Source organism: Propithecus coquereli, unplaced genomic scaffold (genome assembly GCF_000956105.1).
Source record: "Propithecus coquereli isolate 6110/MARCELLA unplaced genomic scaffold, Pcoq_1.0 Scaffold138, whole genome shotgun sequence".
NCBI classification, from domain to species: domain Eukaryota; kingdom Metazoa; phylum Chordata; class Mammalia; order Primates; family Indriidae; genus Propithecus; species Propithecus coquereli.
Window position 1 is genome coordinate 5,028,851 of NW_012138080.1, and position 7,585 is coordinate 5,036,435.

Below are 7,585 nucleotides of genomic sequence, written 5' to 3' on the forward strand. Positions count from 1 at the left end.
ATTATTAATAAGATTTCATAGATGCAAAATTTATTTGCAAACTCAGTTGCCTTTCTATATGCCAGAAACAAGTAATTCAAAAATAGAATTTAAAAGACAATATTAATATACTAACAACAAAACCAAAGCACCTAGGAAAAAATCTAGGAAAATATGTAGAAGACCTGTGTGGAGAAAATGATTAAAAATTTGAGAGACAATGAAGATCTAAATAGGTGTATAGAGGGAAATATCCTGTTTTAGAATAAAGAGACTCAATATTATAAAGAGGTCAGTACACACATACTGATCTGTAAATTTAATGCAATTTCAATCAGACTCTCAACTGGATTTTTCACAGTACTTGAAACTATTTGGAAGAGCAACAGGTCACAGGTAGCTAAAGACACTCCAGAATAAGGAAGTAAGGAGAGAAGCTTGCCCCAGAGACCAAAACTAAGGCAAAGCTTTGGTTTTTCAGGCAATAGTGTCTTATTGTAAGGTTAGATCAATCCACAAGTGGTCCAGAATAGAGAGACCAGAAGCAAACCCAAATATGCAAAACAGATTTTTGACAGAGTGGACATTGCAGAGGGGGAAGGGATATATATATATATATCCCTGTGTGTGTGTGTGTATATATCCCTATATATATATATATCCCTGTGTGTGTGTGTATATATCCCTATATATATATATATATCTGTGTGTGTGTGTATATATATCTCTGTGTGTGTGTGTGTATATATCCCTATATATATATATATATATGTATGTGTGTGTGTGTGTGTGTGTGTGTGTGTGTGTGTATGTATATATATCCCTATATATATGAACTGTTTAATAAATGGTGCTTTGACAATTATTTACCCATATTTTTCAAAATGAAATTGGATCTCTATCTGAAAACTTACACAAAAATTAATTCCAGCTGGGTGCAGTGGTGCACAGCTGTAGTCCCAGCTCCTGGGGAGGCTGAGGCAGGAGGATTGCTTGACCCCAGGAGTTTGAAGCTGCAGTGAGCTATGATTGTATCACTGCACCCAGCATGGGATACAGAGTGAGATCCTGTCTCTTAAAAAAATAAATAAATAAATAAAATAAGGCCTGGCATGGTGGCTCATACCTGTAATCCTAGCACTCTGGGAGGCCGAGGTGGGAGGATCGCTTGAGGTCAGGAGTTTGAGACCAGACTGAGCAAGAGTGAGACCCCATCTCTACTAAAAATAGAAAAAAATTAGCTGGGTGTGGTAGTGTGTGCCTGTGATCTCAGCTACTCAGGAGGCTGAGGCACAAGGATTGCTGGAGCCTGGGAGTTTGAGGTTGCTGTGACCTAGGCTGAGGCCATGGCACTGTAGCCCAGGTGACAGAGCAAGACTCTGTCTTCATAAATAAATAGATGGATAGATAGATAGATACCCTGTGCCCTAAAAAAAAATGAGTTCTAGGTGGCATTGACTCTTAAATGTGAAAAGCAGAGGTATAAAAGTTTTGAAAGCAGTATAGGAGGATAGCTTTATGACCTTAGAGTTGAGAAGATTTTCTCAAACAAAATGTAAAGGCTCAAATCATTAAAGGAAACAGTTGAATTTACAATAAATTAAGAAACTGGACTCATTTAAAAGATTGCATAGACAGTGAAAATACAAGCCAAAAACTGGAAGAAGATATTTGTAACATGTATAAGTAACATTGGATTATGTTTAATATAATTAATATGAACCAGTAATCAAAAGATAAGCAGCATAATAGAAAAATGTACAAAAGATTTCACAGAGGAGGAAACACATGGCCAATAAACTGAAAGAGTAATCAGTGTTATTAGTCATCAAGGAAATGCAGTTAAAACTGTAATGAGATATTTAATAATCTCAGATTGGCAAAAATGAAAAAGATAGAAAATACCAAGAGTTAGTAAGAATGTGGAAAGTGGAAACTCTTAGGGAGTACAAATTAATACAGCCACTTTGGAATACAATTTGACATTTTCTGGTAGAGCTAAACATATGACCTGGCTATTCTTATCCTAGAAATATGTCCTAGATAAATTATTGCACATGTGTACCAGGATATAGGTATAAAAATATTTATAGCAGCTTTGTGAATTACAAATAAATAAATACAAACAACCCACATGTCCATCAACAATAAAATAGGTAAATTGTAGAAATTCATGTAATGAAATATTAGAAACAATAAAATTTGATGAATCACAGCTATACACATCAGAATAGATGAATATCAAGACATGATGTTGAACATAAGAAACAGGTCACAAAAATGGTGATGTTATTATATAAAGTTTAAAAACAATATAGCCTTTTTTTCACTTTTTTATTATGGTAAAATACATATAAAATTTACCATTTTAAACGTTTTTAAGTGTACAATTCAGTGGCATTAAGTACATCCACAGTGTTTCATCACCATCACCACTGTTTCCAGAACTTTTTCATCATCTCAAGCAGAAACTCTCTGTTCCCATTAAACAATAACTCCCCATTCTCCCAGTGCCTAGTAACCTGATTCTACTTTCTATTTGCCTGTTTTTTATATAGGTGGAATCTTATAAGATTTGCCCTTTTGTGTTTGGCTTATTTCACTGAGCATGTCTTTAAGGTTCAACCATGTTGCATGTGTCAGAATTTCCTTAGTTTTTAAGGCTGAAAATATTTCATTATATGTATATACCACAGTTTGTTTATCCATTCATCAGCAATATATTCTTCAGGGATGCGTACATAGTAGGTGATATATTTTGAAAAAGTAAAGGAAAGGAGTAATCCAAAATTCATTGGTTACCTCTGGAGGAAGGAATGGGAGGGATGCAATCGGGGAGGGGACATGCAGCTTTTAAGGCACTGGTGTTCTATTTCTTAAGCTGGGTGGTGAGTATAGGATGTTCATTTTCTTATTCATTAACACTTAGGTTTTCTACTTCAGTATGTATGATGTATTTCATAATTTTTTAAAAATCCAATGATAATGCTGTAAGTTTAATTTTTAGTGTCTTGTAAGTGGCCTGATAATTAAAATATTAATATATGACAGAATCTTTTAAAACATCTATGTAATAAAACTCTGAAAAATCATAAAAATCTAAGTAAGTTTCTACCACCTCCACCCCATAGTCCTCTTACATGGGAGAAAGAGTTAAATTTCTAGCATGTGGTTTATTTTATACAATATTTTCATAAAGAAAGTTGAATAATAAGAGAGGCATTATATTAATTTTATTCATCTTGGGGCCCATAATAAATGAAATATCATACAAGGAACTATTCTGTAAGAAAACTAATTTGAATAATTTGAACAAGAATTAGAATATGAACTAAATTTAACTATTTAACTACATTGCTTGTATACCATGTTGTTAGTTTTAGGGGGGAAAAGTGGTGAGGTTAGCTACATGTTTTCTTCTACAATGTTTAAAAATATTTGTAAAGAATCCTTTGTCATTACAATGTCATTATTCATTATATAATTAGTTCATTCCTATTAGAAAAGTTACTTTAAGATCTTTTCCCCTTCATCTCATTTATTCACCTATTATTTGCATTGTTACCATGTGAATAGCAAGGAGAATATGTTGAGGTGGAGAATTTATTTTAGGTTTGACTTGAACATGGGGGTCCATGCATGAGTTTTAATAATGTAACTACATTACTTTAAAGTAAACATCATACATTGCCTTGTGCATTTATCTATTTTCCTCATTTCAAGATAGGTGATCCTGGATAGACTATTGATGATATTAAGTATCATAAACCAGGTTAAACAGTCCATAAAAATTAATAAATACTATTTATTGACTATGTGCTATATGCTAAATACTCTACTAGGTATTTTCATATGTTATTGCAAGAATTTCTTAAGGACATATTTCTAGGATGGGAACTGCTGATTCATAAGATTTGCATGTATTTAACTTTATAAGGTAATGTCAAATTGTTTTTCAAAGTGGCTGTATCAGTTAAAACTGTCTCCAGCAGTGTAAGAGAGTTTGTATTGTTCCACATTCTTGTCAACACTTGTATTGTCCAGCTTTTAAAAATATTTGCCAACTTTTAAAAATATTTGCCACTTGTATGAAACTGGGGCTTAGATACATGAAGAAATCTGCCAAAGAGTAACCAGTGAATAAATGCTGGTGCCACATTCTAATCCAGATTTGTCCAATTCCAGCTGCAATAGGCCGGATTTCAAAGAAGTAGAAATATATAGGCTAAGTCTTTTATAACAATGAAAATAGTTATGAAAAATGAGAGTGAGATTTTTAAATTAAAATAATTTTATGTAAGAACTTCCTTAGGGGAAATATTTCTGAAAAGGTGATTTTAAATTAACTGGATCAAAATCACCTGATAGCAGTGTGTGCATGAATGGAGATGGGGATGTTACTTTTTAGAAATCAGTAGATTTCTGGGTCTATCTTTAGGTCTACTATTAATAATTTAGGATTTCCAGGGGTGGGATCCAGCCTCTACGTTTTAAACAATCTCTCCTGGTTTTGTTTGTTTTTGTTTTTCACTAAACACTAAAGTTTAAGAACCTCTGCTTTAGGGATTTTGAACTAATTCCCAAAATATTGCCAGATTCATGTATCAGCAGATAACAGTGTAAACATAAGCCTATAGACAAATTTAGACTTATATATATATATATGTAAACACTCACTTTTTATTGACTCTTGTCATCAAACTTCCATTCTCTAAGAGTTCCTCATACTATATTTTCTCTTATTCCTGCATGTGATCTGAAGTAGCATTAGGACCCTGGCAACAATAACAGTAATTCTCTAAACTCTCTCTGCCCGGCTGACTCCCAGTCCTTTAAAGAAGTACTATAGCATGCAAAAAAATTGTTCATTTGGTGGTGCAATTATTTCATTCCTCTTTATAGAACTGATAATAGCAATGATAACCATCTTGAGTGGGTAAAGATTTAGACTTGATTATAAAGTGTGAAAATTCATGGAGCTGGGGTTAGAGCTGTGAAAGATCCCCATATTTTTCTCATTACTGGTCTTCTTAAAATGTATTTTCTGTAGATAGCTAATTTTAAGGAGAAAGCAATATCTCAGCTAGGTGAAGAATTGCTAGAAACAGTATTCAGATTCCTTCTCCCGGTAGTAAGCCATTATATTAAGGACACAGACTCTAGTGAGGTCCTGTGTTATTGTAATACTGGGAATGGATGTTGTATACTCAAGAGAGCTCTATTCTCCTCATCTGCCCAGACCTCACAAAGGGCTATTTCATTGTTGCTGAGCAAGTAATTGCTTAATTAAGTGGTATAGCTAATTATGTTTAGAATTTAGTAGCATTTATTACCTGTTGTTTCAAAGACACTGATTTACCACAGCTTAAAACATCCTTTTTGCCATAAAACTGAGTTCAGCAGAAGAACTTTTCTACATAATTTTTATTCTGAAAAGTGAAAATGAAGATTATCAAAAACTCAAGATTTTGCAGAAATCATCTTTAAACTGAGTTTTTGATATTATGCTCATTTCTAAGTTATCTTAATTTTTATAGTTTGATTATTTGGTTATAAAATTAAATAATTACATCAAGGGATCAATGTCATACTTTGTGGAACAGATTTGTTTAACAAAAACTGAAAATAATATGTGACAGATAGTATGTCATGCTTTCAAAATAGAGGCTTTAAATCCTATATTATATGTAGAAGTTGTTAGCTATTCTAAAGGTACAATAAGAGATTATTGTTCATATCAGTGTAATAAATTGATACTCCCTGATCATAGTTTTTCATTTTGCACATTGTCAGAACCTTGGACCTTAATCTTATTCTTTGATTGACAGTAGCGACCAGGGAAAGAACATTTGTATTGTTTGGGATAGTCACATCTGTTCAACTTGATTCAGTTGAGGGTATTTGCATATTCTTAAGTATTTCTTCTGAGAGGGCTTAAATCCTTCTCAAGTGTTTGATGCATTTTTGAAATTCATTCATAAGGTATCTACATGCACTAATAGTTCTGTATAATATTGCTGTGCATAATCTGACAGATAAGACCATATTTTAAAACAAAGTATTCTTTAGGGATGCTACATTACATTTTTACTTGTTCTGCTAGGCAGAAATGTCAAGTTTTTGAAAAAGGCTGTTTCAATGTTTTGATTAAATTAGTGTATCCTTATTTTGGGCAAATTTGTCAATTATAGGACAAATAATGATTTATTAAATAATAATCCAAAGGTATTAATGGTAGGTTTTCCTGCCTTGATTGGAAAACTGAGCAATTTTATAGAACATAATTATAGAATTTGAGTGAATTTCTGTTTAGCCTCCTTATTTTATAGGGAAGGTTACTGAGGCTTAAGTTTCCTGACTTGCTCAAGGTCACACTCCTTGGAAATTAAGCCTTAAGTTTTGATCTTAACTCCAAGATCAGTAAACCCCAAGAAATAATGGTACATGATTTCTGATTTACATTATTTACTAATCCTATATCTAAAATTTTCCCCTTGCCATAGAACACATAGTCAGAGATTGTCTTATTCTTCATCATATCTCTCCCGAATTTAAATGGAGTTTTATATGTAGTTAATGTACAGTCATTATCTTGCTGTCTTGTTTTCATTGTTCTCTTACCTAGGCTATTATTCTGTTAATATAAAGGATAATTATGAAACATGATAGTTTATTAATTGAATGTTTAACATCTTTGATAGCAAATAAGTTTCATTTTGTGTTCCATTTCTGATGAATTGGCAATACCTGTGTTGAGAAGAACTTTGAGATCTGCTGAGGTCAGTTAGTGGTGTCTCCATGGGCATACCATCAGAGAAGCCAACTCTTTCTTTCTTGATATACATAATTTTATGGAAGAGAGAGAGAACTATGGACTGATTAGAAAAAGCCCCGGGAAGAAATAAGCTTCAAATTACAGGATACATAGAATCCAGATGTTGAAAGCAAAAAAGAGGTAGAATACCATCTAGACTGGGAGTTCTAAAAAAATTTGTAGGTGCTTAGTAGGAGAAATATCATTAGGTTACGCTAAGTATGATCAAAGGAAAAAACAATTGTTGAACACTTGTTGATGCCTAGCCCTGTGCTAGATTCTCTTTTCATAGTAGCCCTGGAGACCTTCTGTCCTAGTTTTCATTCCTTGCTTTTTCTTTCCTGAGGTACTTAGGGTTGGTTGTCTAGTCTTCTCTCATTTCTGCCTGGGCCACTTCTTTTGAATTTGATGTCTGCCTTAGTTACAGATATAAAAGTTGTGGCTAGGCACAGTGGCTCATGTCTGCAATCCTGGCACTTTAGGAGGCCAAGGCAGGAGGATAGTTTGAGACCAGGAGTTCGAGACTAGCCTGGGTAACATAGTGAGACCCCGTATCTACAAAAATAAAAATTAGGCATGGTGACATGTACCTGTAGTCCTAGCTACTTAGGAGGCTGAGGTGAGAGAATTGCTTGAGCCCAGGAGTTCAAGGATGCTGCAGTGAGCTAGATTGTGCCAGTGTACTCCAGCCTGGGCAACAGATTGAGATCCTATGTCAAAACAAACAAACGAACAAACCAACCAACCAATCCACAAAAAACAAAACCCCCAAACCCAAAGAAACAGCTTATG

The 7,585-nt window shown here is 33.6% G+C and overlaps 1 protein-coding gene across 3 annotated transcripts in view; it reads left to right on the forward strand.

The window, feature by feature from the left end:
* EHBP1 (EH domain binding protein 1) overlaps positions 1-7,585 on the forward strand; it is a 345,442-nt gene that overhangs the window by 149,727 nt on the left and 188,130 nt on the right. The gene's annotated exons all lie outside the window — the stretch shown is intronic.